We start from the raw sequence: 23192 nt of genomic DNA, 5'->3' as shown, positions 1-23192 counted from the left end.
TCGGCACTTTTTGTTTTAGAACTAGTGAAATGATAGCAAATACATTGCTTCCACCGAAAAGCAATACCACCAAGGACAAAGACTAAAACTTTGTTTGCAAAACCTTCATGACACCCAAACGTTACTCTGCCGATAGATTCATTAATACTAGGATCAATTACTTCTCCAGGTATTATTGACATTTCGTCAAGTGCTAACACACAGTCTTTACACTCTTCTCTATGTTTGTGAATTTCGTTTGCTCAAAAGGAGCTCAAGGAGTTCAAAAACTTGATTCAAGATACCTGGTCTGAATTCAATATATTCTGTTCTTCTTTATAGAGTGCGAAGACTTGGTAAAGGGAATAGTTTTCTCACTTCTTCATATCCCGACGAGCCACATTTGGCTGCATTCCGAAATTCACTGTCAGCAACTTTCAGTACTGAAAATCTATAGTATACGTGATGTAAAATATAGATTTGCAGTACTGACAGTGAATATCGGAATGCAGCCTTTAATTTCAATATTAAGGCCTGCTTCAACGTAGCTGATTCCCACTTTACACCTTGAGAATTCTTTCTCCGGAGTGCCTCACTTTGATCCTTATTAAAAGTTGTTAATATTCCTTCTTCTCTCTTCTTAATATTTTTCCAAGTATCCAATTGCTTGGACATATTTTTATTGCTGTTACTGTTTTTATACTGTTTTGCTCTTTCGTAGTTTGAGTACTAACGTCCTTTTTCACTCTTCTTCATAGTATGAGAGTGTACAGCACTCTCTTCGCTTTCAGCACTTCTTTCAACCTGAGAAAAATAAACAATTATTTTGAAAATTATTCCTTCTCTTCATCTACACCCATAAATAATGATTTGTTTCATGTTACACTAGTATAGCAAATCTGAAAGATACCCATGCTATTCTATCTAGTAGATTCATATACTTATATACGCGTATGTGTACATACATAACGCATACATATTAAATGGAACAAAATAAGCATCTTTCAGACTTGCTTCACTAGTCAGGTATGGAACAAATCATTGTACAAGGATATATATCACAGTGTTGGTACACACACACACACACACACACACACACAGGAATATAAAGGCAAGAACTGAAGTCGTTACAATAATTTAAAAAACAACTCACAGAATTAACTGTTGATGTGCAGACATCTAAACCATTGTATCCGAGCTGTATTGTTGCGGAGGTTGTCTCTATTTGTAATCGATCTGCTCCAATCTTTTCATTCTCTATTTGAACTATTTCAGGCACATTTCCATCATTGCAGCAGATTGGTCGACATATATGTGTAATCATTATCACATAACAAACGTAATTTTTTCTTTTTAACCTTTAACATTATGTTAAAAATGTCATAAAATTACAATATTTCAATAATTGATTACAAATATTTTATATAAAGTTAATTACAAAAATGTTTACAAGTATTCTTAATAAATTGAGAAATATTCGAAAAGTTAAATAAGTAATTTTACTAATATAATAAACTTACAGATAATTGTGCAACAATATTACTTCTGTTACTAATGTCCTGTAATGGCATTGAATATGTATGTTCATTAAATGGCTTCGATGGACTATCGTTAAAAACTGAAAAAATTGCTCCAATTTTGAGTTTCCTCTTACCATCTTCTCTAATAAGCTCCCAAGAAAACCTGTCAAAATGCTCCTGAAAAAATATGCATGTTATCAGTAAATAACTTCGCTATATATGTATATGTATATATTTGCTACACTGCAGCTTACAGAGCACACAAACAATGAATCCTTAGGCTCCCAAGTAGATCCATTAATATTTCTAATACTGTTAATCCATCTAGCTTTCTGTCCTTCATTTCTAGGAAAACGATGAAACATAACGAGTTTCGTTGTTGTTCTCGTCTCCTACCTTCCGTCTCTTACTTTTATAAATATTTGTACATGTATGTACACAGCACTTCATCCTTAAGAGAAAAAAAGAATGTTTCTCATAAAAAAACAATAAAGTTTAATATTCCTTTCAATAAGTAGAATTTATATTTAATAAAGATTTATATACATGAGAGTACTTGTCATAATTAATAAGAGAATACGCAGAAAAACGACCGAATAGAGCACGTTCCGCTCGAGAAAGCACAGGCCCACGTAGACCTTCTCAAACCATATGATCCTCACCGGCTCTCGTATCTCGAATTGCGCGTGCTCATGACTACATAGTACCGGTCTCGAAAGGCACAGCCAAGGCAGCTGCTTGCGCAGCTGCGGCACGATGTAGTACAGGAGAAAGCCCAGGCAACTCACGATACTCCACAGTACCGGATTGAGCTCCGGTTGCAGAGCGGTGAACACCGTCGTACGATGAATTCCGAAAGACAGGGTGCCGATCACCGCGCACACGATTAGATCGTTTTTCAGTCTGGCGTTCACTGTCGAGCGTAACTTCTCCGGCAAAGGATCCACCAGATCAGTATCTGACATTTGCTCGCCCACCTTGATCTTTACGTCTTTCTTCCTGCCGGACGTCTTGCTCTTGGTCTTCTTGTAACTCGCGGCCACGTTATCAGGCTGCGACGACGACGTGTTTTCTATGATTTTGGCTTCCTTCTCTTCCGTGTACCTGTCTCCTATCTCTGGTGGCCACTTTGTCTTGAGGATGTCCTATATCACGGTAGGATCCGAAGAATCAGGGCCTCAGGGGCCTTTCACAGAACCATAATGTCTCGCGCTGTCTCACGTGCAGCAGGACTCTAACGTGCATTAACCTTACTTATTTAACCATAAGGGAGAAACAAAATGACGCTGGATCACGTGATTTAGTTAGCCAATCAGACCATTCCCTTCAATGTCGCTTCTCTATTATCTAGGACTCTAGTCCTCGGCGGTGGTGATGCGCATACACATTCGCGTGTGCTGCACCTCCATCATGAGGTCGTGTTTGCGGAGCACCACTGTCGGTCCTCCGTGCTCCATGCGTGCCATCTTGGACAGGAGCGCCACTGGTATTGGCAATGGCGGCTCAATGCCGGTAATGACTGGGCCCCGCCTAGCCATCGGCTGCAATGTCAGTATGCACGGACAACAGTCGATTAAGGGACAATTTCACCAACCACGGTTAGCTTAACCGACGGTTAAAGTTAGCAGAATTGACCAATAGAAATGAATCCACCCTGCTTTCTATTGGTCAATGCTGCTAACTTTAACCGTCGGTTAAGCTAACCGTAGTTGGTGAAATCGACCCTAAGCCATAAGTTTTCGACCAATTGCGTTGCTCGATTCGGCCGGTTACGGTTACGGACGGCTGAATCGAGCAACGCGATAGATCAAAACCTTACTGTTACTGTTACGGAAAAATGTGGGTGAGGCCTTAAAGCCCAAATCAGACTAGCGGCTCGCGGCCGCGACTGCGATTGCGATTTCGTCTCTTGACCAATGAGAAATACCCGAATTGCCAGCAGCTTCTTTCTCATTGATCAAGGGACGAAATTGCAATCGCAATCGTAGTCGCTGAGTTCGTACGCCCGATACGCGCGTATCGCGATACGCGCCATGGGACGTCACCCTAAGGCTGGTTTCAGCTACTATACGCGTATGATACGATTAAATACTGAGACGATTTGATTGGCTGACCAAGTTACGCATACGCATCTTACGCCCCATGTGAAACCAGCCTAAGGGTGCGGTCACATGGACTGATATTTTTCGCGTAACGCGTAACCGCGTAACCAATCAGAAGCGCGAATATGCGTAACCGAAAATGCAAAACGCTTCTAATTGGTTACGCGGTTACGCGTAACGCGAAAAATACATGCCATGTGACTTCAGCCTAAGGCTGGAGTCCCATGGCAGGTATTTTCCGCGTAAAGGTCAATCCAGACAAACTTGCATAGCGCATAAATATAAGCATAAGAGAATTGATTGGTCCATATGCATGTGCATAAGGAAATAGACCAATCCGTTTCTTTATGCATATTATTATGCACCTATGCAAGTTTGTTTGGATAGACTTTAAAGGTGGAAGCACATAAAATTGCAGGAGCCATGAGCAGAATGCAGAAGCCATATATGCGCATGCGCTTTGGTGTCTGCACTGCCCATGGCTTCTAAATTAATCTACATAAACTACGGGTTCGGATTTTCACACAGGATGAAACTGATACTTCTTGATTAATGATATATATTTCTCAATGCAAGAACGTGACAAGAACTCGCCGCAACGGTATAAACGAAAGTGTGAAATAGACGGGAAGCGCCACGCCACTCAGAGAGCAAGAACTAAAAAATATATATAGAGCGCATCCTCATACCAATAACGTACCACAGTCATAGATTACAGAATATACATATAAGAGAACATTAAATATATGCAACACTTATGTATTTTTATGTAGATTGAAAATTTAGAAGCTATGGGCAGAATGCAGACACCATAGCGCATGCGCATATGGCTTCTGCATTCTGCTCATGGCTCCTGCAATTTTATGTGCTTCCACCTTAAAGGCCATCGCACACAAAATGCATAGCTTAGCACAAGCATAGCATAAGACCGCTAAACCAATGAGCATCCAGCATAAAGCCGCCATATTAATTTACATAAGATGCTCATTGGTCCAGCGGTCTTACGCTATGCTTATGCAGCCAATGCAATTTTGTGTGCGATGGCCTTAACGCGTAAAGGTCAATCCAGAAAAACTTGCATAGCGCATAAACATAAGCATAAGAGAATTGATTGGTCCATATGCATGTGCATAAGGAAATAGACCAATCCGTTTCTTTATGCATATGGTTATGCACCTATGCAAGTTTTTCTGGATAGACCTTAACCGCGTAAGCAATAAGAAGCGTGCATATGCGTAACAGAAAATGCGAAACGCTTGTGATTGGTTACGCGGTTACGCGTTACGCGGAAAATACCTGCCATGGGACTCCAGCCTAAACGTATCACGTACGTTACGTGATATTCTGATTTCATCGTGACAAAATTTACGTAATAAATATTTGCGTAACCAATCAACTGTAACATCTAATGCTAAGTCTGCGAGTCGTAAAATCGTGAGTCGCAAGGATTGACCAATCACAATCGAATTTGAGGAGAATAATCGACTGTCAATTCTTGCGACTCGCGACTTTGCGACTCCCATTGTAGACCTAGCATAAATGTCGTCTACAATAGTTGTAAGCGTATGTAATAAGATGTAAGCAGTAAGCTATTGACCAACCATAGTCACTTATTTTTGAATTGTAAAAATCCCATTAGTCAATAGCTTACTGCTTACATCTTACTCCATACGCTTACGGCTATTGTAGACGACGCTTTAGTATTTCTATTGGAACGTTTTAACAGAAAAATATTATTGGTTAAACGCGATACGCTACGTTTTATGTATGTATCATGTGCATTAAAGACATTCAGTTCCGCGTAACAGAAAAAACGCGGAACGTCTTTGATTGGTTATGCGATTCGCGTTAAGCCGTGATCAGACTACGAATTGGGATTGAGATTGGATTAAAATTTGACTAATTAGAACAAAGTTTACTAAACTTGAAGTTAGTTTCCTTTATTCTGATTGATTAAATTTCAATGGAACTTATGCTAGGTCTACAATGCGAGTCGTAAAGTCGTGAGTCGTAAGAATTGACCAATCACAGTCGATTATTCTCCTCAAATTCGATTGTGATTGGTCCATTTTCTACGACTCACGACCTACGACTCGCATTTATATGTATATGGGGCATTCTCTGTCAAATCAGACACCCCCTCGTCCAAAAATTGGGGTCATCTGGAAAATTCATTCGGGGCTCATTTTATAGCTATACATATGTAGTTTTATTTGAGCTGTGGCCTTTTAAAAAATAAAACATTTTGTGTCCCTACAATCTTTTATTACATACAATCTATTAATTTTAAAAAATTTATTTTTTTCCATAGATTCAATGCTAACTACTAAATAAACCCATTAACACATATTTCTATGACAGTCAAAACTGTTTTATAAGTTCCAAGTAACGATTTCATTTGTCGTACATACCTCGTTACCCGCAGATTTCGGCCACCATATTGGGGTCCGCCATGTTGATTTTTCGAAAGACCACAGCTCAACTAAAACTACATATGTATAGCTATAAAATGAGCCCCGAATGAATTTTCCAGATGACCCCAATTTTTGGGCAGGGGGGTGTCTGATTTGACAGAGACTCTCATATATATAGGGGGCAAAATTTGTCAACCGGGTCACCGGCCTGCCCATAATTGTTTTCATCGCAGAAAAACTACCTTGCGCCTAGAGGTAGCTATGAGTAAAGCTGAAATTTCATGCGAGCGAAGAAAAGCCAGCGTTTATCCCCACTCCACCTCACTGTAAAGCCAGCGTAGAACAGCTAACGCTATCGCTCCTATCATTTTCATGGAGCGAAGAAAAGCTGGCATTTATCCCCACTCCACCTCACTGTAAAGCCAGCGTAGAACAGCTAACGCTATCGCCCCTATCATTTTCATGGAGCGAAGAAAAGCTGGCGTATTACCCCCACTCCACGCAATGCAAAGTAGCATTTAAACGCTGAGCTAACGCTACTTAACCGACAAGAAGAAGAACTGTGTATAATAAAAATGGAGTACTCCAATTATTATAGACAGTACATCGCGTACGTTGAATATTATAGACGTACAGTGGCAGCTGCAGTTGCAGCAGAGGTTGTAAGGAGACGACGCATAGCCGCTACAGCTACAGCTATATATTTAATGAAAAAGAAAAGAAATACACGAAGAAAAGGTTTTGGGTAGCACCCATTTTTGAAAATTGTGATGTACATAGTTTTTTCTTTGCGTCGGTCCCGAAGTTAATATTGGAGGACATACGTTTCCACAATTATTTTCGGATGACCGCAACTCAATTGGAAGAATTGTTGGGCATGGTTGGACCAAGATTGCAAAAGCAGGACGTCATTCGACAAGTATCTCACCAGCTGAACGGTTGGCATTAACATTGAGGTTTGTTTTGCTTGATCCAATTTAATTTTTAATTTAGTGTTTTTTGTAGTGTATAAACGTAACAACGTTATACATTTTTTCTTAATGCGTGAATATTGGTATATTATATATTAAATATTATAGATATCTTGCTTCCGGGGACTCCATGATATCGATGTCCTACCAATATCTCGTGGGAGTGACAACAGCGGGTAATATCATCCATAAAACCTGCAAAGCAATATGGGACGTTTTATGCCCTTTAGTTCTTTCGGGTCGACTGGAAGAAGGAGACTGGGTGGATATCGCCAATGATTTTATCGAAAGATGGAATTTCGTTCATTGCATTGGAGCCATTGATGGCAAGCACGTCACCATTCAAGTACGTAAAATCATTGTTGGTATACGATATAATTTAATAAGAAGTACAATTTAAAATAACAATTCTTACTTTTAGTGTCCCAAAAATGCTGGATCAGCGTTTTATAATTATAAACACAGTCACAGCATAGTTTTCATGGCTATCTGCGATGCAAATTATATAATACGTTTTGTGGATATCGGGGCATACGGACGACGAAGTGATGGTGGCGTCTTCAAAGAAAGTGCTATGGGGAAAGCGTTCGAAAAAGGTAGAATGAATATTCCACAACCAGCAGCGCTTGGAGAAGGAGGACCAATTTTACCATACTGTCTTGTGGGAGATGAAGCCTTTCCTTTGAAGCCATACTTGCTTCGTCCGTATCCAGGTAAAAGACTGACACCAGAGCAAGAAATGTACAATTACCGTCTGAGTCGTGCGAGACGAATAATAGAAAACGTATTTGGTATACTCGCCAGTCAATGGAGAGTATACAGAAAACCAATTATTGCCAGTCCTGATAACGCAAAGTTAATGGTTCAAACAACTGTTTGTTTGCATAATTGGCTTCGCCGGCAGGACATTGATGAGAACGCATATGTGCCTCCGGGTTTGATCGATGTCGATGATCCGCACTGTCCAAATGGCTTCAGACCAGGGTCTTGGCGTGTCATCATGGAAGATGGATGCGCATTCAGAGACATCTCAAACTGTGGATCGAACATGAGTGCCTGACAATGCATAGAAATTCGAAATGAATTTTGTCGTTATTTTAATAACGAGGGAGCAGTGCCGTGGCAATATGAAAGATGTATGTAAATAAATGTGTGTGTCTTTTCTATTTGAAATAGGAAATACATTAATAATTATACTTATAATGTATATTTCCTGGTAATAGATATTCAGTTTTCAAATGGATGGAATCCAATCCGGGTTGTTTCATATCCGTTTGTTGCGACCAAAAAGTTATATATATATATATATATATATACCTATGTGTGTGTGTGTGTGTGTGTAGTATGTTCTTAAAAATTAATAAAACATCTAGAAATGCATTTTTTTAAGCTAAAAAGCAGAACGATTATTTTACTTTATGGATGTATTATAGCGGAAGGCTGATCGCAGTTTCAATTTCTATTATCCAAGCTAGGACATATTGGATATAATAAGTTATTTTGTATATAAATTTTCTATTTTTATTGTATTACATTACAATTAGTGATCAATAGAAAAAAATTATTTGCAATGCGTATAATTTTTAATAAATCTACAAATAATATGCTGTTGTTAAATGAAAATAAAATTAAAATCTATAACATGAGATACGATAATATACACGAGCGTGATATAGATACATATACCAATATAGATACATATACCAATTTCAAGATTGCGCAACGGCCACCATCTTCTCTTGATAAATTAAATGTATAGTATGATTTACAAGGCCCATCAATTTCGATAACAATGCAGCCCCTGTATCTAGAAGAGCAGCTTGTTCTTGCGTTCCAGTAAATCCCTCAAAGCAAGGATGCAAATCTACTTCATTTTTATGAATGACATTTTCACATATGTCACAGGTGTACAAATAGAGTTTCCTACAATATAACAAATACAAATTAACACAATATAACAAATAAATTTATATTACTTAAATAAATAAGAAATAAAAAGCAACCTAACCTATAAGTATGCTTAGTACTGTATAATATATAGATACTAACTTCGTTTGTATTTTCTGGCGATGTAAAATTATCCGTCCCTTCAGCCATACTTATAATTATTTAACTTCTTTCTTATAACTTTTTAACTTCGTTCTTTCTGTGTCACCACGTGTACTTATTTCTCTCTGTGTCACCACGTGTTTTCGGCGTTCGGCGTTGCTTCGCTAAAAGTTCAACCGTGTTGAACTTTTTAGCTAAGCAACGCCGTAACGCCACCTTGACGAAAATTGATGGAGTGGGGGTAAAACGCTGGCTTTTCTTTGCTCCGTGAAATTGTACCTTAAGAGCTATCGAAAGCCGTGTGCAACTTTGCAGAATTCAATGTGGCGGTACCAAAATGGCGACCAAAACATCTGAAATCCATTAACGGCTTCAATGAAACTATTAGAAAACGAAGAAAATTGTGATTAAAACAGCTCTAAAATGACCTGTGTTAAGGCCGAATCACACTACGGGTTGCAGGCTCGGTTGCGGTTGAGGTTACGGTTGAGTGTTGGAAATCAACCAATCAGAACAAAGCAGTTTGCCGGCTAGGTTGCAGGTCGCGCCACGTGTTGCGCCACTGTTGCGGGCTTGGTTGCGGTTGAGGTTACAGTTGAGTGTTGAAAACCAACCAATCAGAACAAAGCAGTTCGACGGCTAGGTTGCAGGTTATAATTTAGACGTGAGCCTATTTTTCAACCTTGCGATTGCAACTGTATAGGCTGCGAGAATCCGACTGTACATATTCGTGTGGCGGGTTAGTTATTGTATACTATATAGCTGTGATTCTTCTTATCTGTATCAAAATGCCTCCCAAAATAGATATATGGACTAATGAGGCCGAGCAATTACTAATAGATTTAGTGAAAGTAAGAACAATTTTATGGGATGTCACGCAGAATAATTATCGTAGAAATGATTTAAAAGAAATACAATGGGAAGAGATTAGCCAAAGAATGGGTGCACCATATACAAGTAAGTAAAATAGTTTTTCTAATTTTTGACATGTATTATCAGCTAGATATTAGTATTAGCTTGCGTAATTATAATTCACATAACGACGCATATTAAATAACATTTATTAGTAATAGAATAGGTAAAAATTTCAAATTTCTCTTTAAGCATCTTGGAATTGTAATGTATAATTGATTTATGTCTTTTACCATTTAGCAAATAATATGCAAAAACATATTTTATATTATTTTTTTTTTTTCTCATAGCTGAACATGTGAAAAAACGGTGGAACAATATGAGGGGCACATTTCTTGACAATGATAGAAAAGTACGAGACTCAAAGAGAAGTGGTAGTGGCGTTGAAGAAATTTTTAAGCCGAGATGGCCTCTTTACACAAAGCTTCAATTTTTAAAAAAGACAATGTCCAGTGCACAAAGTACATCTAATTTATCACCATATGTACTTATAGTACCACATCTATCACCTCAGTCTCAATCTCAGAATGAAAAAGATTGCCAGGATTCCAGTGATAGTGTTCGGAGTTTAAATGTTCCATCTCTGGAAATACCTTGTGATACTGAAGATACAGCAATGCAAATTTATTTTGATGCAACTTCGAAGGTATTATAGTTAGTTATAATTTATAAGTTAGTTATTAAATTATAAGTTATCATTTATTTAATATAACACAACTAAATTGATCATTATTTTTTGTTTTTGAATCTTTTAGACATTAACATCAACCCTTGAAGACAGCCAAATATATACCGATTCTTCGCAGAACTCTTCTGAATTACAAGAAGTTATTCCAAGTCACAATACGTCATCTATGTCAGAATCTTCAACTATTCCCTTATCAACTTCTCAACCTCTTTTAATTAAAACGCCTGAAAATCCTGCTTCTGCCCATGTTGTGAGTGGAGGAAACACACAGGAAATGAACCACTTTATACGAAAAGAAGGGCATGTAAGAAGCAAAAAAGTGGTTTAACTATGGAAGAAGCTGTTGATGCAATCAAACAGATGACCTCACAGCCAATACTTCTTCCTCAGTCTTCTGATCGATCTGCTCAGGATGCTATTGATCATTTTACAGCTTACGTAGGAGCTAAATTGAGGGAAATGTCTCCTCAACGTAGAAAACTCTTGGAGCAAGAAATAATGAAAGTGCTATTTACTGCTAGTTAAGACAACAAACACAACAAAAAACAAAACATTTTATTTTTTATATTTTTAGTTTAAACGATTTATTAAATATTATATCACATATATCTCAAAGTGGAATACTAATTTTTTTATTTGAAAAGTCTATGATCTCAACATAAATTCTATACTTAAAATATTAACATTTGCTATAAATGTTGTTACAGTTACATATAATTTTATACTACGTACAGATTCTTGTAATAAATATTCTTCAGTTTTTCAGTTTAACAATTTTTTATATTTATATTTGGATAAATTGAGAGTAACTGTGATGACAATTAAGATAAATTTTCTATAGTAGTATATGCATGTATTATTAGTACTAATGTGTTAAACCTAGTGCGTCGTCTAATTTACATTTTTTATTTAGAAATAAACTAAGTATTTTTACTGTGCAATTTTCAAGCACTTATGATAACTTAACGAATTTGACAAGTATAGTGATACCAAATGATCAAATAAAAGTATTTTTTTGTTTTCTATTAGTCATATAATGCATATTTAATTGTGGATTATTAATTATTCATTTTAAAGGTTCAATCAATAAGATAAGCAAGTATTAATTTTTCTAATAACATTTCATCGCAATATTAATAAAACATTGTTTATTTTATAATTATCATTTAATCCATAAGATATACTTTTTTATTTTGTGTTAAGTTAAAAGAAATAGGACGTATATGCAAAAATTCTTTATTTTATTTATTTTATAATAGTACATAGAATTTCCGTAAATTGTCATTGACAATCTGTCAGCTTTACATAATAAAAGGTGTTTAGGTTTAGGTATGATCTAAGTAACAATAAAAAATGTTATGTACAGCAAACATTATTTTTCTTTATTATAGCTCTTTGTTTCTTTTCTTGCCTTGAGTTTTAATATATTGTATAAAAATTTTTTTTTCTTGTAAATTTTCTGTATATTTATTATGCGTTTTGACTGAGTACCATTCTCTCTTGCCACGGTACAGCCCCAGGTCCATTAAAATATGCACTCCAAGTGTTTCGAAGAACGCAGGCATCAGTTGCATGGCGGTTTCCACCTTGATGGCACAATTGTGCTAAGCCATTTGCTGATTCTTGTCTCCATTCACCAAGTCTCATGTGACCCGTTAAAACATTTTCTTCATCGAGGAATTCTGTTGGAGTATACATGGCACAACTTGTAGGTTGACTACGTAACATATTATGGAGACAGCAGCAAGTCATTGTGATTCGAATTGCTTCATCAGGATCGTATCTCATAGCTGTCCGAAAAATCTAAAACCTTGCACCCAGCACACTAAATGCATTTTCTGAACAACGTCTGGCACGTGACAGTCTATCAAAATAATGTAGCACATAATTATATTGACATCTCTGATTAACATTAATATCTATAATGTGTCAATTTTCATCCAATTCATAACTGGGATTCATAATATGAAGATTTAGATCATACCTGTAATTAAAAATTCTCCTGTCTAACCGATTGCGACATTGATCTTTTGGATATGGAATAAGTAATTTTGTTGTCAGAGGAAAAATCTCATCACCAACCAATACATATGAAAAATTGGTGACACATCCAGGAAGTGGAGATGGTTGAGGCAAAGGAAAATTATTGCTGTACAAATGAGATTTCAGGCTACATTTATTCCATATGTAGGAATTAGGGCTGTTACTTTTGACAACTTCGAACCTTCGAAGCTTCGAAGCTTCGAAGCTTCGAAGTTTGAAGTTAAATTCGAACCTTCGAAGCTTCGAAGTTCGAAGTTAACTTCGAAGCTTCGAAGTTTCGAACAATATATTTGTGCGAATGTCGAATTCATTTAAAGGACGCTAAAAATATTGTAAAAAAAAAGAATTAGTCAATATATATACTAAAAAAATGTGTAATTATTCCTAAATTACAATCTTGAAATATTATAACATGAATTATTACATATTTAAAATAGAAAAGTTTTAAATAAAAAATTATGCCGTTCTTATTGAAACATGAAACGAGTTTTCGGAAATATTTCTCGTTCTGAAATTATCAAATAACGCATACTGCGATATTTGTCCTCAATATGTTATAGTTGTTTGAAATATATCTATCACTTAAAAGATTAATATTGCAATTGGTATTTATATATCTATCTTATTTAAAAAATATATATTTATCAAGAATAGATGTTGAGAGAGAGAGTTATTTATATTTGTTTATCGCAAAATTTGTATGTGTACATATATACACATGTATAGCGAGAATAGCGCGCGTTGGCTAATGTATAGTTTTTTAAGAGTGGAGATCACTTTTAAACTTTCAAAAAATCAATTTTCTTAAAGGTTAAACATTTTATAATATTTTTAAAATAAAACGCTTGTTACAATTTGAAACATTTACCAAGTTACAATATTTTATTGCGTCAGAGATTCACTGAAACTTTAATTGCGTGTTTTTTCGAAATATTTTCGAAAATTCATCAATTAGGTGTCCAACACATTTTGTTTTTAATCTATATAAAAATTGTTAAGACAATTAACAATTCGTTAACAAAATTATTTTTAAACTAAATATAAAATTAAAAAAAAACTAAAATAAAAACTAAATAAAACTAAATAAAACTAAATATTTTTTGTCAAAAAAATAAAAGTACATGGCTTTATTACTCTAATAAAAATTTGTTTTGAAAAATAAAAACATTTGTCGAAACATTCTCAGAGGCCATGCAGCTCCGTTGTGGCGAAACGATATTGCCCGCAGTTGAAAAAATTCGCTCTGACGCAACGGATGTCGCGGGAATACATAAATATTTCTTCGCCAACAGAGCCAACTGTGGAAATTTCTTTTCATGTGATTTCCACCATTGAAGGGGATCCATATTAATATCAATTTGTGGCTCACAAAGATACAGTTGGATCTGCTGAGCTGCCGAAGTTAAATGCGTGTTTTCGGGCTTTTTAAAAAGATAGTCTAGTACGCTATTTGACAAGCTTTGTGACGATTCGGATCCTGTTGGAATAAGAGATGTTGCTTCTAGTTCAATCAGTTCTCTAATCGCGGTCCGTTGCAACATTGGTTCAGCCTGGAGATCTTTATGACGAGGATCTAAAAATGATGCTTTTTGACGAACTGATATATTTTCCTGTGACTCCATTTGGAAACGAATTGATAACGCCTCTGCTAACGTTTTTGATACGCCTTCAGTTCCACAAGAAAGATGATTAGCGATCACAGTTTGAATTACTGGACGTACCATTGATGCTGGAGCTCCGGATAGTACCGTAGTTGCAATTTCAAGAGGTTTGAGAACTGGTATTAAATTTTCAAACATACTCCATTCATCTTCATTTATTTCTAAATTTTTAGCATGCAAAGGAGTTGTCACGGTTCGATCTCCAAGAACAGCTGTGATAGCGCTACGATTCTCTACAAGTCTTTCAGCCATAAGTAAATCTGTATTCCATCGAGTACGAACACTTTGGATTAATTTTCGTTGAGGTAAGCCTAATTGTTCTTGTTTTTTTGCAAGAGCTTGTGAAGCAATGACGGAATGATGAAAATGGGAAACAATTCGCTAATCATCTTTCTTGTGGAACTGAAGGCGTATCAAAAACGTTAGCAGAGGCGTTATCAATTCGTTTCCAAATGGAGTCACAGGAAAATATATCAGTTCGTCAAAAAGCATCATTTTTAGATCCTCGTCATAAAGATCTCCAGGCTGAACCAATGTTGCAACGGACCGCGATTAGAGAACTGATTGAACTAGAAACAACATCTCTTATTCCAACAGGATCCGAATCGTCACAAAGCTTGTCAAATAGCGTACTAGACTATCTTTTTTTAAAAAGCCCGAAAACACGCATTTAACTTCGGCAGCTCAGCAGATCCAACTGTATCTTTGTGAGCCACAAATTGATATTAATATGGATCCCCTTCAATGGTGGAAATCACATGAAAGAAATTTCCACAGTTGGCTCTGTTGGCGAAGAAATATTTATGTATTCCCGCGACATCCGTTGCGTCAGAGCGAATTTTTTTCAACTGCGGGCAATATCGTTTCGCCACAACGGAGCTGCATGGCCTCTGAGAATGTTTCGACAAATGTTTTTATTTTTCAAAACAAATTTTATTAGAGTAATAAAGCCATGTACTTTTATTTTTTTGACAAAAAATATTTAGTTTTATTTAGTTTTATTTAATTTTTATTTTAGTTTTTTTTTAATTTTATATTTAGTTTAAAAATAATTTTGTTAACGAATTGTTAATTGTCTTAACAATTTTTATATAGATTAAAAACAAAATGTGTTGGACACCTAATTGATGAATTTTCGAAAATATTTCGAAAAACACGCAATTAAAGTTTCAGTGAATCTCTGACGCAATAAAATATTGTAACTTGGTAAATGTTTCAAATTGTAACAAGCGTTTTATTTTAAAAATATTATAAAATGTTTAACCTTTAAGAAAATTGATTTTTTGAAAGTTTAAAAGTGATCTCCACTCTTAAAAACTATACATTAGCCAACGCGCGCTATTCTCGCTATACATGTGTATATATGTACACATACAAATTTTGCGATAAACAAATATAAATAACTCTCTCTCTCAACATCTATTCTTGATAAATATATTTTTTTAAATAAGATAGATATATAAATACCAATTGCAATATTAATCTTTTAAGTGATAGATATATTTCAAACAACTATAACATATTGAGGACAAATATCGCAGTATGCGTTATTTGATAATTTCAGAACGAGAAATATTTCCGAAAACTCGTTTCATGTTTCAATAAGAACGGCTTAATTTTTTATTTAAAACTTTTCTATTTTAAATATGTAATAATTCATGTTATAATATTTCAAGATTGTAATTTAGGAATAATTACACATTTTTTTAGTATATATATTGACTAATTCTTTTTTTTTTACAATATTTTTAGCGTCCTTTAAATGAATTCGACATTCGCACAAATATATTGTTCGAAACTTCGAAGCTTCGAAGGTTCGAATTTAACTTCGAACTTTGAAGCTTCGAAGCTTCGAATATCAAAATCTTCGAAGCAAATCACCAGCCCTAGTAGGAATCACTCATTCTCCCATTGGTGCCTAGATCAATGTATATAAATCTCAATTGTGCATCGACGACAGCCAATAATACAATACTATAAAAATCTTTATAATTGTAATAGGCTGATCCTGATGAAAGAGGAGGATCTATTCGCACATGTTTCCCATCCATTGCACCGATGCAATGATGAAAATTCCATCTCTGTCCAAAATCGTTCGCAACAATATTCCATTCTTCTGCAGATGTTGGCATTCGGAGAAATTCATCTTTTAAAATACTGATCAATGCTGCACATACTTCTCTTATTATTGACGATATTGTGCTTTGACCAATTCTGAACTGTAGGCTAAGTGATTCCTGTGATTCTCCTGCAAATTAAAACATAATTAATTATTTCACAAAAGAAATATGTATTATATTGTACTTGCACAAGATATCATACCAGTAGCCAAATGACGCAAGGTGACAGAGAGCCTCTCAGCAGGAGGTATACTTTCCCTTAAATGTATTGTCTTCTTTTCAATAAAAAGTGCAATTCTTTCAAGAAGATATTGAAAGACATCAATGTTCATTCGCAGACATCTGTAAATATGATTCAAGTTATTATTGTTTTTAAGTTAAACTAATCTTTGTGTTTATTTTTTTAAGATTATTTAATATATTTGTATATATTTTAATTAATTACACAATAAACTCTTACCTACGAAATCGATTTGGATCTTCAAGCGCAAGTTCCAGAAATAGGTTATGATGCATACCACGATGCTTTCTTTGCAACAAATACGGCTTGGTCCACACAGAACGACTATATACTTTTTATCAGCTAATGCAAGAAGCAACAGACACGCAGATGCAATTCTGCGTTTTTGCTCCAAGATAATTAGTTCACTAATTTGTGACATTGTTAGGTTAGTTTTCAACACTCAACCGTAGTAATCTTAACCGCAACCGAGCCCGCAACCCGTATAACCTGCAACCTAGCCGGTGAACTGCTTCGTTCTGATTGGTTGATTTCCAACACTCAACCGTAACCTCAACCGCAACCGAGCCTGCAACCCGTAGTGTGATTCGGCCTTTAGAGTTAATAGTAGGTTGACCACGAATCAGTAGCTGGGTGATCGAAATTTGGGATGGTAATCCAATATGGTGGCCAGAAACTGCATTTACGCACCGCAAACTACTGACAATTGACCGGATCTACTTGAAAATGGTTGTGCGGGTGGTTTATGGACTGTATATGACAAATCCGATCCCAAAGAAACAAAATTCAAAATGGCGATGATCGAAATCCAGGATGGTGATCCAATATGACGGCCGATCCACTCTGTATTGTAAATCATTGGAATTCAGCAGATTCACACAAAATTCGAATTATGAAACTGGATTCATAAAAATGGATTTGGGAAAAATCCTTTTCGCAACACCTCCACGGAAAATTCGACTTTCCATGTCTGTAGAGAGGGGCGAAAGTGGTCAATTTTACGCCAGGGCGGCCATAGCGAGCGGAAAGTAACCACTTTCCTCCCTAGGGAAGAAAGTAGCAACTTACCTCCTTGTTTAGCGGGTGGAAAGTGAGCACTTTCCGCCCGCTATGGCGTAAAATTGACCACTCTCGCCCCTCTCTAGGCATGGAGGTCGAACTTTCCGTAAAAATGTTGTGAAAAATATCGTGTGCACCTCGGGCACCTCACAGACTCGTGTGATTTACTGCCCTCGTCTTCGGCTCGGGCGGCAAACTTTACACTCGTCTGAAAAACGCTACTTGAGTGGATCGGCCGTCATATTGGATCACCATCCTGGATTTCGATCATCGCCATTTTGGATTTTGCTTCTTTGGGATCGGATTTGTCATATACAGTCCATGAACCACCCGCACAACCATTTTCAAGTGGATCCGGTCAATTGTCAGTAGTTTGCGGTGCGTAAATGCAGTTTCTGGCCACCATATTAAATTACCATCCCAAATTTCGATTACCCAGCTACTGATTCGTGGTCAACCTACTATTAACTCTAACACAGGTCATTTTAGAGCTGTTTTAATCACGATTTTCTTCGTTTTCTAATAGTTTCATTGAAGTCGTTAATGGATTTTAGATGTTTTGGTCGCCATTTTGGTACCGCCACATTGGATTCTGCAAAGTTGCACACGGCTTTCGATAGCTCTTACTCATAGCTACCTCTAGGCGCAAGGTAGTTTTTCTGCGATGAAAACAATTATGGGCAGGACGGTGGCCCGGTTGACAAATTTTGCCCCATAGATATATATGTATACAGAAACTAATATAAGGCTGTCAAAAACCTAGGCTTGGATCGCATGGCTTTTAATTTTAATTGATTGTTTATCGTTACGATCCTATTTCTCTTATTATTATGATAAATATGATCATATCTATTGTCTTTACAATAAGTATAATAGTTATAAACATACAATTTGAAATCCATTTTGTTTTCCTTCTAATGTCTCCATCTAGAAATATAATAAATAAAAATATATAATATTCATTAAAAGTTGATCGCCAGTTATGAAATAATTAGGTATAGTTAAACGGCCTGACTGGCAAGTTTTAATTAAGCATAACACAACGACGCTTCGACCACTATTTTGGGTCACACGACGTGTGTTTGTTTGGAAAAATTATATATATATATATAAATGAGACCGTCGTGTGACCCAAAATAGTGGTCGAAGCGTCGTTGTGTTATGCTTAATTAAAACTTGCCAGTCAGGCCGTTTAACTATACCTAATTATTTCATCACTGGCGATCAACTTTTATTGAATATTTGATACACCTGGCCTAGTAATGGTGTCCCTACAGAAGGAAGGTTTTTATACGAAGATCGTTTCACGTCACCTGAGAAAGACGTTTCAAACTATTATTAACCGGCTATTGCGATAAATATTACCACATGCCTCGGTAGTCGAATTGGTACGACGCCCTACACGGAATGAGGGAGGTTCCAGGTTCGAACCCTGGCTGAGGTAATATTTTTCGCAATAAATTTTCTTTACAGTATTTAGATAATTAAATCGAGTTGATTTAATTCCGGAAGGGAAGGGTTTTTAATTCTAACAATTACTGTGTTTTAAGTCCGACAAATAATCGGCGCGCAGTTTGTTTGGAAAAATTATATATATATATATATATAAATGAGACCGTCGTGTGACCCAAAATAGTGGTCGAAGCGTCGTTGTGTTATGCTTAATTAAAACTTGCCAGTCAGGCCGTTTAACTATACCTAAAAATATATAAGTATACCTCCGATTATAAGCTCAGCAGAAGTCAGTATCTAGTAATAATTGATTAATAATTCAAATCAATCAACAAACCATATTGTTCGTGCTGGTTAGCGTTAGGGCCTTGGCACATAGAAAAACTTAAGCAGTAAAACTTAAGCAGTAAGAAATCAACAGTATGGATTCGCTACCGCTTAAGGCCGTGCCTTAAGTTCTTGACTGTGATTGGCTGATTTGCTTACTGGTTGAGTTTTACTGCTTAAGTTTTCTATGTGCCAAGGCCTTTACCTCTGCTAAAGGAACCCAATTTTCGTACTAAAAGCATTTTTGTAGTTCCTATCTTGAAGCGAGAAAGTTGTGAAATGTTTTATTTTTTTGATAAAAGGGAAAGATGTATGTTTTACTTTTAAATTGTGTTATCTCAAGCAATTACGTTAAAATGTGTTTTCTTAGGTATAATTTCGCAATAAAACTCGTATTTATGATATATCTGTGATTATCGAATATGTAATATATGCCTTACTTAACATGCAGAATCTCCTGCATGACTTTATCGCTAAGTTTATATTTACGAGCGCAAACGACATGGCTAAATAGTACAAAAGGATATTAAATCTTTTCAAATGCATTTTGTGTACTTCACACATTGAAAGAATATATATTTTTGGACAGTATTGCACGTACAAAAGTTATCACATTGTCAATTTTGTAATCGCTTCATATTACATTACATATTACGTACATCTAATTTTATTGCATCAAAAACTACAAAATACATTTTTGGATAACTTAATAGAGAATACTGAGAATACTAAGGAAGGAATTAAACAGAACTGAAAAGAACTAAACAGAATTAAACAGAACAGAATAGTTATAGATATTAATAGTATCACGCTCAAATGCACAGCCATATTGAATATACATTTAATACTAAGCAAGGAATTAAACAGAACTACTGTTTCCGTTGAATAAACTTAAAAATCTGTCGCTTACTTATAAAATACATTTGGCAGCATGCATAAAAATCTATTCTATTATTGATACACATACGAGGGTAGTCCGAAAAGTTTTGAGCCTAACATCGACTTAAAAGGAGACTATTTGACCGAATTTGACCGAAAAAATAATGTTTGAGGCTCAAAACTTTTCAGATTACCCACGTACATTGTGTTATTTTTTTTAGTTTATAGAAATGAATAAGAATCACGTTTAAATGTACAGCCATATTGGATATACATTTAAGCAAGGAATTAAACAAAACTGTGAACGGATCTAAACAAAAGTTCTGTTTAATTCTGTTTAGATCCGTCCAGTTCTGTTTAATTCCTTGCTTAGTATTAATGTATATCCAATATGGCTGTGCATTTGAGCGTGATATTAAAATCTATAACGAGAAAAAATGACACAACGTATGTGTTATAATAATGGAATAGATTTCCTTTTTATGCGTGCTGCCAAATGTATTTTATAAGTGACATAGATTTAAGTTTATTCAGTGGAAACAAAAGTTCTGTTTAATTCTGTTTAGATCCGTCCAGTTCTGTTTAATTCCTTGCTTAGTATTAAATGTATATCCAATATGGCTGTGCATTTAAGCGTGATATTAAAATCTATAACTATAAAAAATAACAATGTGTATCAATATCAATAATGGAATATATTTTTTATGCGTATTGCCAAATGAAAATAAATAAGCGACAGATTTAAGTTTATTCGACGGAAACAGTAGTTCTGTTTAATTCTGTTTAATTCCTTTGTTAGTATTTTCAGTATTCTTAAGTTATCCAAAAACGTATTTTGTAATTTTTGAGGCAATAAAATTAGATGTACGTAATGTTATGTAACATGAAGCAATTACAAAATTGAAATGTGATAACTTTTATGAGAAGCTGAGCTTTGAACGAGCGATGTGCTCCCGCCCTTCGAGAGGGCAGCTCCGGTGTGGCGCGCGCCTCGGGGCGCCACGCGTACGTGCGGTCGTTCGGTCGTTGTGTGAACACACAAGAGCCTCGGCCACCGTTGTGTTCAGACGTGTTGGTTACAGAGTGTGATATACTTATATATAATAAAGACAGTATTCAGAGTGTATAAAGATCAAGATTGTTGTGTACCCTGCCTATCTCACCACATTTCAAGTCGTCCCTGATTATATTTCCAATAGGTTATGGGCCCAGGGCACGATTTCTCTGCGTGAGGAACATAGCACGAAAGTGTATATACGAAGTGTGTGAGACGCCGGCGAAGGGCATAGAAAGAGATAGAAGCATCTAGAAGATTAGAGGGTGAGTAAATAATATTCCTTGTTGCTGACGAGCAAAACGAGAGAATTCTCAGTTAATAAGAACGTTCGATAAATGCCGTTAGAAGTTAGAAGGAGACAAATTCTTTTTGTCTTGTGAGAGATAGAGATAAAGGTAATAGTGATAATAAGAGAATTAGAGAATAGATGTGTAAAGTGTAATAAAGAAGTAGAGAATGATGAAGGAAAAAGAGATAGAAAGATGCCGCTTGGTAACAGGCCGGCGACGTGCGCGTGCAAGTCCGATCGTGAACGGCGAGAGTCATTTCTTTTGGCGCGCGGAATTTTTGGCGCGCGGAAGTCCGATCGTGAGAGACGAGAGTCATTTTTTGGCGCGCGGAACTTGTTGCCGGGCGCGCACAAACACATAATCGATTTCGACTAACAACACAGCATCGATGCTAGATGGCTAGATTACGATACATGTAAATGTATGCGTATGCTAGATGGCTAGATTGCGATACATGTATATGTATGTGTATGCGTATGTATAAAAATTCTATATAACTCTATATGAGTTTATTTTTTTTGAAATCGATATGTATCGGGTCGGTAATTGAGCATGACTTGCTGTGCGATGTAGCTTGGTTACTGTTTAGGGAAGCTGCGTAAATTTGTATGGGCCCCGTGCGTGAGCGTGATCAACCCGAGCTCCCATAGATCTTTTCAGCAGTGCTGGGGATCGCAACGGACAGTGGTGTGCGCGTGCGGATAGCCCTGCAGAGGCGCGTGATTTTCTCGCTTTGGGGTTATTGTGAATTGCAGTGCGTTCTATATAGCCTCATAAGCATTAAATTTTTATCGCTAAAAGAGATCTAGTGATAGAAATTGTAAATTATTATTTGTCAATACGAATGTTGGTTTATCTTGTCAAAAGAGGAATGCTAATGTTCGATTGAAATTTAAATCCCGATCTAGATGGAAAAAGAGACAGAGAATCTTTCGGTGGAGGAAGAAGGCCAAGATGCGTTAGTCGACTACGACAGCGATAGCAGCATTATCACGGTAATAGAAAGAGAAAGAGATAGCGAGGAGACAGTAAGAAACTTAGAGAAAGAAAAAGTTAAACTTAGACGTTTAGAGGTAAATAATGAAAATACACAAAATTCAGTACAGAATGATATAACGGTTAAAAAATTAGAAGTAGAATCTAGAAAGAGAAAATTAGATGAAGCAAGAGTTTGTTCCGCCGGAAAAGATAGAAGTTTAGAGACAATTAAAAGCACTATAGAGGCAGAACTAAACAATCAAAGGTTGCATATTAGAAGAGAATATAAGCTGACGCAAAAATCTAACTTTGATCTTTGGATGGATTATTTAAAATCTGAGTTAATGAATAAAGAGTTGTTAGATGTAATAGATTCAAACATTAAAAGTCCAGAAAATCTCTCCGAATTAAAAGTTGCTAAAAGAAAAAGTCTAGTTAGAGATATAATAA

The 23192-nt window shown here is 36.0% G+C and overlaps 2 pseudogenes; one reads left to right on the top strand and one right to left on the bottom strand.

Moving 5' to 3' along the window:
- Positions 1-3336: 3336 nt before the first annotated feature.
- LOC139823599 (uncharacterized) lies at positions 3337-11160 on the top strand (annotated as a pseudogene).
- A 1278-nt stretch (positions 11161-12438) lies between these two features.
- LOC139823582 (uncharacterized) lies at positions 12439-16791 on the bottom strand (annotated as a pseudogene).
- Between the last annotated feature and the right edge of the window lie 6401 nt (positions 16792-23192).

This window comes from Temnothorax longispinosus, unplaced genomic scaffold, assembly GCF_030848805.1.
Source record: "Temnothorax longispinosus isolate EJ_2023e unplaced genomic scaffold, Tlon_JGU_v1 HiC_scaffold_14, whole genome shotgun sequence".
Lineage (NCBI taxonomy): Eukaryota > Metazoa > Arthropoda > Insecta > Hymenoptera > Formicidae > Temnothorax > Temnothorax longispinosus.
Note: the sequence above shows the minus strand (reverse complement) of the source record. Positions and strands in the feature narration are given on the sequence as shown.